Here is a 13,163-nt window from a genome sequence, read left to right as displayed (position 1 = left end):
CCGGGGGTAGTCTTGCCACGGCTATAGTAATAGCTCAGGCTGGTACACAGGTCGGAAGGGCAGAGGATGAGAGCATATTTCTATGGAACATCCAGAACATGCCGGGCTGGCACCTGATGAGCATGATGTCATTGAGTCCTCAGCACAAGCATCCCCCACCCCCAAATCCAGGCACAAGTGTGAAGACATCCAGGAACACAGACTATGCACACAGAATTCCAGCTGCTCTGTGGAAAAATTAAAAAGATGCACCTTTACTGAATTGACTGTAAAAGCAATTATCAGTCCCTCCATTCTCAGAAAGGTTATAATGGAGCAGGAGATATTTTGAAGGAAGAACAATATTTTGCAGACTTTCACGAGAAGAGTTTCCTTAAGTGATGTTTTGCGAGGGAGAATGTGGGGGCTGTGGACCAAATCACAATATGTTACTCTGACAACGATGGCTACTCCTGCTACTTGCTGATAGCAGCTTGAAAAGCAGGAAGAGATGGCACCGACTTGAAAAGCATGACCTGAAATAAACCTGACTCACCTTAAGCTCTTATGATGTGCTCTGCACTACTTTCAGTGCTTTATATTATTAACTCATTTAACCTTCACAGAAACCCTATGAGACAAGTACCATTAGTAAGCTCTGTGTTATAAAGGAGGAAACTGAGGCACAGGGAGGGTTCGTCCGCTGTCAAATCCTAAGACCACTGAGCAGTGTAGCCAGGATTCAAACCCAGGCTGGCTGCAGGGTCTATGCCCTTCGCAATGGCGCTGCTTTGCCGGTCTGCATAACTGAATAAGCAACTCCACCATGAAGAAATACAAAGCTCACTCGACGGGCCAAACCGAATGAGAAAAGGCAGCTCCTGCCTTATTCACCATCTCTTGTCACAGCCAAGAAAACCTAGAGCGACTGCTGTCAGCACCAGGCGACAGACGAGACATATGTCTAATTAACGCAAAAGAGTATCTTTTCAACTCAGCATACAATTCTCTTTGCAGGGCTCTGTGACATCAATTAAACAAGGCATTGGACGGACGTGGCCATAAGGCTATGGCGGTCTGTGTAAGTAAGCCAAAACCTAAGCCTGTAAACGCCTCAAGGTTAAGAAATTGAAACCTGAGGACAACCAATCACAAAAAACTAGACTTTGAGCTGCAGCCAATCAACTATTTCCTCGCTTTGCTTCTGGGCCTTGGACGTATGTCTCTCCCCAGCTCCCATTGGTGGAGCGCTCCTAACCTCTTCCTATTTGGTGCTGGCCCGATTTGAATAGATTTTACTGAAAAAAATTTTTTTTAACTCTTAAAACTTTGAATATACCTCAGTTTATCTTTTTAACAGTTCCAGATACATTTGGGCAAGGATTCAGAATTTAGAAGAAATGGCCAGAGGCGAAACAACTGTCAAAAGTAACTTGATCTTGCCTTCCACTCTACATGGCTTTGATTTTCCCTTTTCAGAGGAATAGGGGAGACACTCCTGAGGTCAAATGATTGAATAAACGTTGATGTTGTTTTCTCACCCTCCCTGGTCAAGGAGCCAATGCCCGCATGAAGCACGGAGGGTCCTTAACAGCCCCCAGTGGCATCCTGTTGAGATTGGTTCCAGAAATGGAGTCTCCCTCCCCAGCCTCCATGCTAACTGGGAGTCGGGGTGAGATGTGGAGAGGCGATAGGCAGTCAGACACACAGAGGGACTGGCTAACGTGTGCCCAGGGCAATTCCAGCGCATCCTCACTCCACCGCCCTCGTGATATGGAATGATGCCCCCTCTTTCCTTCTAGAGCAGGGAAATGGGTTTGAGTGACCAGAGGCAGATCCCGGAGGAGGCAGGCCAAAGAGTCGCAGCTTTTCATTCCGTCCTTGTTGCTTATAGATGGAATGTTTGTGTTCCCCACTAAATTCATTTGTTGGAACCTAATCCCCAGAATGATGGTACTAGGAATTTGGGGGGTGATGAGGTCATAGGGTGGAGCCTCATAAATGGAATCAGTGCTCTTATAAAAGAGACTCCACAAAGCTCCCCTGTCGCTTCCGCCACGTGAAGACACAGTGAGAAGACTGACTGCCATCTATGAACCAGGAAACCAAGTCTGCCTGCGCTTTGATCTTGGACTTCCAGCCTCCAAAACTGTGAGAAATAAATGTTTGCTGTTTAAGCCACTGTCTCGGGTGTTTTTGTTCTAGTAGCCCGAATGGATTGACACCTGTCTTTTTCCTGCCTCTGAGTAGATGCAAACTTTCTACATAGGAAGCAGATGCATCCTTCCCACAGATGGGAAAGCAGTGGCTCAGGACAGTGGCCAGGGAGCTGTGGACGGAATCGCTGACTGGACCAGCAAGGGTGCAGCCCTACAGAGCCCCGGACACCCCTCCTTTTCTGCCAGCTCCCTCCTCTTCCTTCTTTCCCGCCGCCTCCTGCGGAGAAATTCCTACCACGTCACATCTGGCCATGGTTACAGCACTGCTGCCCTAGTTAGTTTTATAACCACAGCCCCCAGTGTCTCTGCCTGGATGTCTGGAAGTCTTCAAGGGGCCCATAGGCTCTTGAGCAATGCCCAGCTTTGTCCAATGAGATCCCCACTGAAGGGAAGCCACAGAACCACTGAGCTGTCAATGGTCCCTTCCACTGGCTGCCACTGTCCCCAACATCCCCCACACGGGGGGTGAGGCTCTAAATCACCCACAGGACAACGATGTCTAAGGTCTGAGGACCACCCAAGTGAAAATACCTAGAACGCAGTTCAAACATGCAAAGCCCTGGACCTCCAGAAGTGGCCCCCCGGGAGCTGGTCTCAGAAATCTGAGTAAAAAGGCCACTACACTTGGAGAACCACTGGTCTCAATTCCACAGGGAGCCAGAGTAACAGTAATAGAGTGACCTGCTAACAGTGGTGGGAGCCAAGGGGATAGGACCCAAGACTGGGGAGGCCTGATAGAGACAAGGAATCACCTCGTTTTGGGGCTCGGGGATTCCCACCCCTTCCCCCGTGAGGAGCTTGGGGGCTTAGGGGCTTCTTCCTAAAGCCCCGGCCTGTTCTTCGTAAACCAGTTATTTGGTTTCATATTTTCTTATTATGGCATCAAGGACTGTCACCCACATCCTTCCATTCTAACCTCCTTAAAGAACGGGCTTTGTTGGTGTCCAGGACAGAACAGAGGCCTCAGAGGAATGTGCACTGTGGGTTCCATGAGTGGCATGACATGGTCACATTTACAAGAGGGTCCCTGCTGGACCCCCTTCAGATGGGTGCACGGGGTGAGACTCGGGGGTGGGATTTGAGTGACAGAGCTGCCGCAGAGATGGGGAGACGATCCATTGGGCATTGACTTCCTGGCTAGGAGATCAGATAGGGTCATGGAGCAGAAGCCCCTATAGTCCGATTAGGAGTGTCGCACTCCATGTGGCACCTCCCCCAAGAGCAAGAGTCAGATCAGGAGCAGCACTGGTCAAGATGCCCGTTAACACAGGTACAGAACCTGTGAAGAGGGGCAGTTACAACACTCAGCTCGGTCCTGGCTGTCTCTGCCCCATTCCTCATGCCCCCTGTCACCTCTCCAGGCCTTACCGTTAACTTCAAACTTGCAGAAGGTGGGTCCGGGCTCTATGGGAAGCATCAACGGTTGCCGTGTGCTCAGCTACATCTCTAAGGAAGTTCTGCCCTTCACAGGTACGTGCTTTCCTTAGCCCATTGTAGCTGTGTCCTAGGACTGCCCCGACAAAATGTCACAAACTGGGGGGCTTAAAGCAACACAAATGTATCATCTCACAGCTCTGGAGGCCAGAGGTCTGAAATCCAGGTGGCAGCAGGGCTGGTTCCTTCTGCAGAGTCTGTTTTATGCCCCTCCACCAGCTTCTGGTGGTTGCTGGCGATCCAGGGCACTCCTCGGCTTGTAAAGGCATACTTCCCTCTCTGCCTGCATCTTCACATGGCCCACTTCCCTGTGTGGGAGGGAAGCACCTGCATCTGTGTAAAAGGAATGTTCAAGTCCTTTGGTATCTGCCAATGTGACCTTGTTGGGAAATAGGGTATTTGCAGATGAATCAACACCTAGATAACTAGGAAAGGGATCCAGAGTGCCTCCCACACCCGGACCCAGAGACCTGCTTCAAGGCCATTTAACCTTCCTGAGCTGCAGCTTTCTCACTGCTGAAGGAAGGAGTTAAATTAGGTCATCTCTTCTGAGCCCAAAGGTCTTTGAATCTGGGTTTTTTTTTAATTCAGTTCTAATTAACATACAATATTGTATTAGTTTCAGGTGTACAACATAGTGATACAATATTTTTATATATTATGAAATGATCACCAAAATTCTCCTCTGACATTTCCTTTGCTTCCTCCTCCGACTTGCAATGGGGGGTGAGGAGGGGGATGCTGGTATCCACACACCTGCCCTCGCTCCCTAACCATGTGCTTAGAGTCTTACAGCTGGCAGAGATTTCTGTCCAACATTCCAGGTCCGATCCTCAGTTTCCAGTATAACAACAGAAGAAGCGGTCTCCGCATGCGCCCAAACCCCCTCAGCTCCCTCCTGGCCTGGTGGCCACCGACCAGCTCACACATCACACACTTTCCTGCGGGTTCCTGCCCCGAACAGCCTGTCTTCCTGCTCCCTTGATTTATTTTTCGCCCATTCTCTTGTCTCACCTACACACCAGGTTTCCTGTCTCTCTTTCTACCCATTGTTTGGCTGCCAGTTGGCCTAACCACTCTATTTCCCGCCTTTCTGCCACAAACACCTTTGTTTATATAGAACACACAGGGTTTGGCATCTTGTCTACAGACAGACAGTCCACAGGCCTCAGGTGTGGCTCAGGCTGAGACAGGAGGCCCTTGTTTGTACCAAGCTGTGCTGTGCTGGCCTGAGGTGACCGCCCCTACTCCATCCCTGTGCCTCAGTTTCTCCTGGACAATGAAGGCATGGAACTCGGTAGGAATAACAGGCTCCAAATGAGCCAACAAGGGTGAGCAGGGGACATCAGGTAGACCCTGTGCTGACCTCATGTTTCCAACTCACTCCAAAATAGCCGGCACAAGTCCAGCAGATCTGTGGCTCCTTGGACTGTGAGGGCGAGGCCAGGGCTTGCTTCTGTTAGTACAGTGCACTCTCCAAGCATTGAAGTAAAAGCTACTCAGCCTGCCCGCCCCTCCAACCCCAAAATAAGGATTTTCAGAGATCCTAGGATCAGAACTCAAGGATGCAGGGGCTGCAAGCACAGATTCCTGCATTGAAAGCAGGGCGCTGGTCATCTGTTCTGACTCTAAATTTGGGGAGGAACTCTGAGAGCGGCTTTGCAAACTGCACGAGATACTGCTGTGTCGTGAAAACCGGTGCAGGCAAGATTTCTAGGCAGAGTCAGTGTTGATTCTCGTTACGTGGGCAGAAGGTCAACAGAAATGGAAATCTCCTGCCAGAGCCCGAGCAGCAAGGCTGAGCAGAAGGGAGAAGAGTCAGCAGGTCCCAACCACGCTTCCAACATATCCGGCCGTCGAAGGAGGAGACCACAGTTGCCTCCCTGCCCCAGGTCTTTTGCTGGGCACCTGAGCACATGAATGATCTCATTTCAGCCCCGTGCCTCTTGCAGACATTATTATCACTGTTCCATGCTGCTGTTTTAGCTGAGGGGAAAGAGGGCAAGTCACTTCCTTGGATACACACACAGAAAGAGAAAGCAAGGGTTAGAACCTGACTCCAGCCCATACTTTTCCAACGTGCCTTGCCCTCTGTGCCCTGTGAGCAGAATGGATGCAGCAAGGTTGTCTCGGAGGAGTAACAAGTTTCATTACGTGATTGTTTTTTTGTGTTAGGAGGGAGCCATGCGTGTTTGTCAGGGAGGGAGGGGGTCACTGGCAAGAGGAAGAGGAAAGACTCCGAGACCAAGAGAAGGGCTCTTCTTCCTGTGGGTTCTCGAGGGAGGGAGAGAGGATGGGAGACAAAGGGACTGAGATTTTTCTCCATTTAGAAGGGTTTACAAATAGCCTCACATTGGGACCTTTCCACTGCCTCAGACTGGACTCTTCTTTACTGGGTGTAAAGCAGTGAGGTTTCTCTATGGTCATGATCAAGTTTGCCCAGAAAAGCTCAGAGATCACTGAACTAGTGTTCATCCCTTTCTCCCCTTTACCACCCACCTTCGATGCCCTGGACGAAGTGATCCGTGAGAACAGAGTGGGAGCAATGGTGTGGAAACAGAGTGTAGAACCTGGACCAGTTTGGGTAAGGAATGGGAGAATGTTACAGTTTTCTGTTTGAGTCCTCTGCCATCAGAGTGAGCCTTGGTCAACATTACAAAGCTTAGAGCCCCAAGATGGCAGCCTGTATTATTAAGCCTCCTGCACGCGATGCTACAGCCTTTAAGGTATTGCTAGCTCTGCTTCAGAGGTGAGGAAACTGAGTCAGAGGGAAAGAGCAGCAGACCTGTCTGAGCTCAGCGGAGGCAAGTAGGCAGAAAAAGGCTGAAGTGCAGTCTTCTAGCCACAGGCTAAGTTCCCCTCTTTTGTCTAGAGTAATAAAAATCAGGATTTTAAAGTCTATTCCCTTACTCACCCCCGAGGGCTCAAGAACTCCTTCTTCTTGCTTTTTATGACTCTGGTTTTGCCTATAGAAGTAAGTGGCACTATAAATCCCAAATAGCTTCCTACCTGCTGTTCTTCCCTAGTGAGACTTGAAGTGATTACCAGATACAGTTTCAGGCCCTGCAAAATGATAGGAACCTTAGAGAGTTTGCTGTCTGCTCAGATTTGTCCAGGAGAAAGGATCATTTACATGGCATTTCATTATCTCAAAAGAGGTAGCAATAAATATGTTCTGTTACCAAGAACAGACACTTAACTAATTTCTGTAACTGGAGATCTTTCTACTGGAATTACAGTAGAACTCCCAAGTTCAAACACTTTTCCTTTCCTGATTAGACAGTCTGGTACTGAATTGTCCCTCCTTAAGACGAGTTGCAGTAGGAAATCATCATTCTTTTGAACAATGGGTAGAGGTAGAGAAGAAAAAATTTCAGTACTGTATCTGCCCCCAGTCCTATGTGGCCCCACTCATGCCTGACCACCGAGGGCTGCCTCCTCCTATGCAGATGGGAAGAAATTGGTTGATAGTCTGAAAGCTGTCTTTTAAAGAGGACAACACCTGCTTGGGGGCCCAAGTTATTGAGAAGTACACATTAAGCCAGAATCTTAATGCGGCTGTCAGAATTACAATGATTGACAGTTGGGAAATCTCATTATGCATTTCCGCAAGATTGCAGAAAGCTTTGATTAGTATTTAGACATTCACATTTGCAGGAGCAGCGTTTTTCTTTGCTCTTAAACAATATTTGATAACACTCAGGCCCAGCACTGAAACTCTATCATGTACTGATGGTGAGGCCGGTGCCGTACAAAATAAGATGTGGTTTGTTTTGTCTCTCCTTAATGTCATCTCGGCTAGGTCAACTTTGGTCTTCCTTCTCTTGGACAAAGAGGGAGCTGAAGAGAAGTTATTCAACCTTCAATTTGTTTCCAGGATATGACACACATATGCTCTTGACCTCTGAAAAACATTTCCAAATTCTTACACGTAATAAGAAGGAAGGCCAAAGCAGGTGGTTTTAAGAGAAATAAATCTAAGTGCAACCTTTATTTGCAACCAAGGAGGGTCACAGGTATACATTTGGTTAAATTAAACTCTATAGTTATAAGAAAATTTGCCTGTGGTCAGAAAGGATATTTTCACAGCATCTTGATTTGATGCTTGAAATCATAGGTGATTAATGGTAAAAATGAGATTTTTTTCCCCCAAAACTACTCCTTGTAGCACAGCATATGGTGCTGTTGCATCACAATGGCCATGAGCTCCACTCACTGGAATAGTTTTTGGACACAGTGATTGTGTTGGTCTTTAAGCTATTGCTTCTCTGCTTCACATCCACTATTTTACACTCTGCTTTGTGATTTTGGAGCTGGGTGGCTGTAAATCCCATTTTCCTTTTTTTTTTTTCCTACTCTTCTAAAATAGACTTTAACTGCTACAGAGTTTCATTTTACTAATGTCTATTCCAAATGAAGAGACTTTTTGAAATCCATTATTTGGAGCACTTCATTCCCATCAAAATTCTTCCAAATGGGGTATTTTATGAAAATGAAATGTTTAATGAGGCCTCTAGGGTCAGAGATCATACTCTTGTAAGGCTCCTATCAGCAGTAAAGAGCACAAAGGAGATGTGAATGCCACAGATTTGAGAAAGACCTGCTCATCCTACTAATCTCATCACAGACAGGTAAATACAGAAAATTATTGCAAACCTCCAAGGCTGCCTAAAACTCCTTATTCCCTGCAGTGCTCTCCTGCTATGGTCTGAATATTTGTGTCCTCCAAATTTATATGTTGAAACCTAACCCCCAAAGATGATGGAGGTCATGAAAAGAAGGTGGAACCTCATGAGTGGACTTAGTGTCTTTATTAAACAAGAGAGGTTTCTAGCCCCTTCCATGGACCCTGGGAGGATACAGGGAAAAGGTGCTGGCTATGAACCAAGAAGAGCGTTGTCACCAGAATGCTGTCACCAGAACACACCATGTTGGCACCTTGCTCTTGGGCTCCCAGTTTCCAGAACTCTGAGAAATCCATTGCCGCTGTGTATAAGCTATCCAGTCTGCGGTATTTTGTTATGGCAGCCTGAATGGACAGTGCTCCAGCTAACCATTCTGACTAAGGAAGAGGTAATACTGGGAGCTGTGGACACCTCCAGGGCCCAGAGGAACCTCTTTGAAGGTTTTGCACAACAGGGTACGACTGCAAAAGTTCCCATCAAAGGTGACACAAGCCAGAGCCTTGTGCCCTGTTCCTAAGGAGAGGAGAGAGAGCAGTAGAAGAGGCTCTGGCAAGTCAAATGGCTGAGAAGACGTGACCCACGAGGAGATCAGATTCCAACTTCAAGTCCCCAGACTGAAGCTGTTCGTTTCCACGTTAGTAAATTTTATATTAATATTCACCATGGACAACTCCTGAGACTCTTTCTTGAGTTCCAAAATTCATAAATACTATTGCTAATTGGCAGACCCCTGTTGCATTTTCCCTATAAAACACATAAATGAAAACATAAAGAAATAGAGTCACATTGAGATGTGGATGCTTGACAAGACACTCTGAACGTAAGGGACTGGCCCCACACCCTGGCCTCCTAGGGTAAGAGATTCAGATCATGTCTCAGCAACTTAAATCCCTAAGTCATGGTTCTTCCATGTCATTTGCTAAGGGTGTCCAAGAATAGTCTAGCAAATAGTCAAAGCTAAGAAAGTTAAATCCTGCAGTGCCAAGGGTCTAACTTTTTTATCGACTTTGGTTGGTCTATTTTGATTAAAATCTAGTAACCAAAGTTCATATAAAGTGAAAATACAACATGACATATTGGAAATAGGATGAAATTTGGAGGGGGTAGGTTTTACATAGAGGTTCTGGGGCACAGCACGTGACCTCGGAGTCCTTATCGGTAAAATAGAGCTAACAATGATATTCACTTCCCCACATTGTTGTGAGAATAAACGCAACATTTCATGCCAAAACACTCTACCACAAGGACAGCTTGTGATCCCAGGAGCCCCGTTAGAGCTCTTACTAACCCCTATATGTTAGCCAGCATAGTGTCTGGCACGCAATGGGTATTCAAGCAATGCTCGCTGACAACTGAATGAATGAATAAATGAGTGCATTCCATGATTTACTGAAATATCCTGAAAGTATCTTCATGCTATGCAAGAGTTTATATAGCTCTTAAAAGAGCTCGTGTCAGAGAGAAGGGACCCAGACATTGGAAGGATCTGGACCATTTGTTGTAATTCATTTAAATGTGATCCTTCTCCTGAGAAGCTTTAAGAACTTTCCAGGAATTGTATCATTAATCATGAATCCTTCTGATAAGAAAGAGTGCAAGGAAGAAAGCATGCCAGCTCCAGCAGCTGTCTGACACCTAGAGAAACTGAGGCACAACCTGCTCTCCCTGATCAGTACCTCTGGGCCCTGTGCCTTCTGGTCCTCAGAGACTGGCTGTTTCCAGAAATCAGCGATAAAGAATGGCAAAAATCTGTTGCCTCTACGTCACCTAACCACATTTCTGCTGGCAGGCCATATTCTTATTTCTTCTCCCCTCTTCTGGAAAGGAGAAAATAACCTGGTGTTCTCCACTGACTCCTGGTATGCATAGCCTGGCTGTGAAATTTGCTCAGCAAATACAGTTGCAGGTTCTGGCTTTTCTACAAAACAGCCTCAATATTTAGATAAATAGGGCATAGAGATGATTTGACCAATAACCGCTAAATTCTCTTATTAACATCCATTCATTAGAAGCTGTGTGCTTCTAATGAAGCAAGACCCCACAGCTCAGAACACTGCAGGGGAAAGTGAAAAGATTTGCTTGTGGCTGACTTCCTCCCAAACCCTGTGCTCTGTTTCACTATCTGGCACAAATCCACTACAGGCCAGATGAGTTTCCCAAATTCTATCAGTGAAAATGTCCAGGAATCCAAAGATGCTTGTTATACTGCTTAAAGCACTGGAGATTACATTTCAATGTTAGGCAAAGCTATAAACAAAACTCAAGCTTATCTATTCGTGGCATTATTCCTCCTGAATCTTCTTACTAAAACACCAAAAATGATACCCCACCAAGCCCCTCACAGCACCAGGAAAGGACAGGCCAGTCCCATTGCCACCAGAGGCTATTTGAGAACATGAAATGTCATATAAAGATGATTCATCGTTGGAAATAGAAAGCAGTAAGTAACTTGTGATAAACGAATTTCAGAAAAAGATTTTTTTCCTGACCAGCCAAGAGGCAATTGAGGATGCTAAAAATAACGCTTTTTATGGTTATAGGACATGACCCTCTATAAATAATAAAATAATATTAATTTTCACTAGCGATTCCACCAATCATAAATAATATAATCACTAGAGATTCCATCAATGTTCAATGGTTCTTAATAAGGTACTAAATCTGTGACTGAATCTACCTTTGTGAGGCACATTACAATCAATTGTCTAGACGTCCGACACTCCACTTGACCTTGAGTTTTTTGAGGACCTAAACATCTAGTAGGTGCAGGGAAAATGAAAGGAAAATTTAAATAATTGCTCCAAGTAAGGAAGACCCTGGAAGTTTCCATGGGAGCACCCCTTCTGAGGATGCAAAGAGCCATCTGACAAATGGGAAGAGAGGACTCTGAAAGGGGCTGAGGGAAGCAGCAGTGGGGACACATGATTATATCAGAGGTGACCAGCCCCTGTAGGAAAGGAGCTCGGAGGTCTGCTCAGGACAGGGCATTAAGTGACAGAAAAATATATTTATGTTTAACTAACATTTACAACTGAGTCCACCATTGTGTTAGTCCATTCATGCCAGGTGGCTTAAACAACAAACATTTCTTTCTCACAGTTCTGGAGGCTGAGAAATCCAAGATCAAAAAGCTAGCATGTTGGGTGTCTGGTGAGGACCTGTTTCCATTTCATAGACAGCCACATCTCGCTGTGTCCTCTCATGACAGAAAGCAAGGAGCTGTCGGGGTCTCTTTTATAAGGAAACTAATCTCCTTCATGAAAATTGCACCCTCATGATGTAATCGCCTCCCAAAGGCCCAGCCCCTCAAACCATCACATTGAGGGGTTAGGATTTCAACATATAAATTTGGGGGAGACACGTTCAGTCCTCAACAACAACTCGCCCATTGATAACCAGTTCCCTGGGCGTTCTAGACCTCAGTGTTTCTTTCATCCCCTTTTTAAGGAGAGCAGCAAGTGAATCCCCGGACAGTGACATGGAATCCCAGATCTGCCATTTGCTACCTGTGAAAATGCGGAGAAGTTTCTTCATCTATTTAAACCTCATTTCCTCACCTGAAAATTGGGATAATAACGACTACCTGGGGATTCTGTAAAGGTTAAGGGTCAAAGGAAGTCACTAGCATAGTTTAGGGCACTCAGGCACGCAATTTAAAAAAAAAACAACAAAAAAACCCTATTGGATATATGCTATATTCTAGCAACTTCCTACTGCTACAGGGCTGACAGCTGTCAGATTCTGTAACACACTTGGGATGAGAGGGAAGACAGGTGGCCCAGAAGTGTTAAAAAATAGGGGTCACTGCAGTAGAGTATATATCATCTAAATACCCATTCAGAGCCATAGTTATCATTCACCCAGTATTAGGCTTTTTCCTTCTTGGTTACAATAAATGATTATTGTCAACTTTGACTTTTTAGGGTCACAGAGTGGTGATTCATCACAGCAAAAGACTCATGGGCACACAGCAGCCCCAACTCTCCAGCAATAATTCAGATCAAAATCTATCCAGTCTCATCTAGGATAGGCAAACAGAAGAATATGCATCAGAAGCCTCTCTAATCGATACGCTTATCACTGATTTAAATAAGCTCAGTGGTCTGTAGAAACACCGGGGAAGTACAGCAAGCAGCTGATGAGATCGTGGGAGAATCCTTTTGCTGGAAGCAGTAAGAGCAGCATGGTCTTGTGGGAAACGCATGGACACTGGAGACCAGAGACAACGGTTCCTCACTCAGCCCTGCTATTACTTACTGATTGAGTGACTGGAGGCAATTTCCCTAATTTTGCCTCAGTTGCTACTTCTGTAAAATGGGGCCATTCATATATACTTTGCAAGGCTGCAGGGAGAATTAAATGAAATGAGGCTCATCAAGCCCCTGGCCCATAAATATTTGTTTTTTTTTTCCTCTTGAATTCCTATTATAATGGTATATCAGGTTTATGCCATACTGTCAACAATTCACTTATTCCATTTATTATAACACAGGCTGACAATGTGTTCTTACTTACAGACAGCCCTATACAGTAATTTGTCCGAAAGAGTGAATGAGATCTAGCAATGTTCTCAAGTGCCCTTCTGTGAGATAAGCTTCTGAAGGTCAAGGTAAACATCTTATTTATTTTTCAGATCCGCTGGAGTAGCAACACGGTGCTGGTCATGGGGCAGTGCTCAGTAAGTATTTGTGGAAACTGGTCTGTTTGTCTCAAAACATTAAGATGATCCATTTGACTAGTTCTACATGGCATTCCTCCCAAATAAATCAGTATTTATAAACATACCTTGTTCAGCAGTTCCCACCTCGAATTTTTCAACTCTCGGGTTTTCAAAGGGATCTGCGGA

At 45.7% G+C, this 13,163-nt stretch overlaps 1 long non-coding RNA gene across 1 annotated transcript in view; it reads right to left on the bottom strand.

The window, feature by feature from the left end:
• The window catches only part of LOC107033650 (uncharacterized), a 173,389-nt gene that overhangs the window by 125,121 nt on the left and 35,105 nt on the right, over positions 1-13,163 (bottom strand). Inside the window, exon 3 of the long non-coding RNA XR_012065680.1 lies at positions 13,103-13,156. This is a non-coding gene — a long non-coding RNA (uncharacterized lncRNA). The remainder of the gene's footprint in view (positions 1-13,102; positions 13,157-13,163) is intronic.

The sequence above is a fragment of the Vicugna pacos genome, chromosome 30 (genome assembly GCF_048564905.1).
Source record: "Vicugna pacos chromosome 30, VicPac4, whole genome shotgun sequence".
NCBI lineage: Eukaryota > Metazoa > Chordata > Mammalia > Artiodactyla > Camelidae > Vicugna > Vicugna pacos.
The sequence above is the reverse complement of the archived record's forward strand: the minus strand, read 5'-3'. Positions and strand labels throughout refer to the sequence as shown.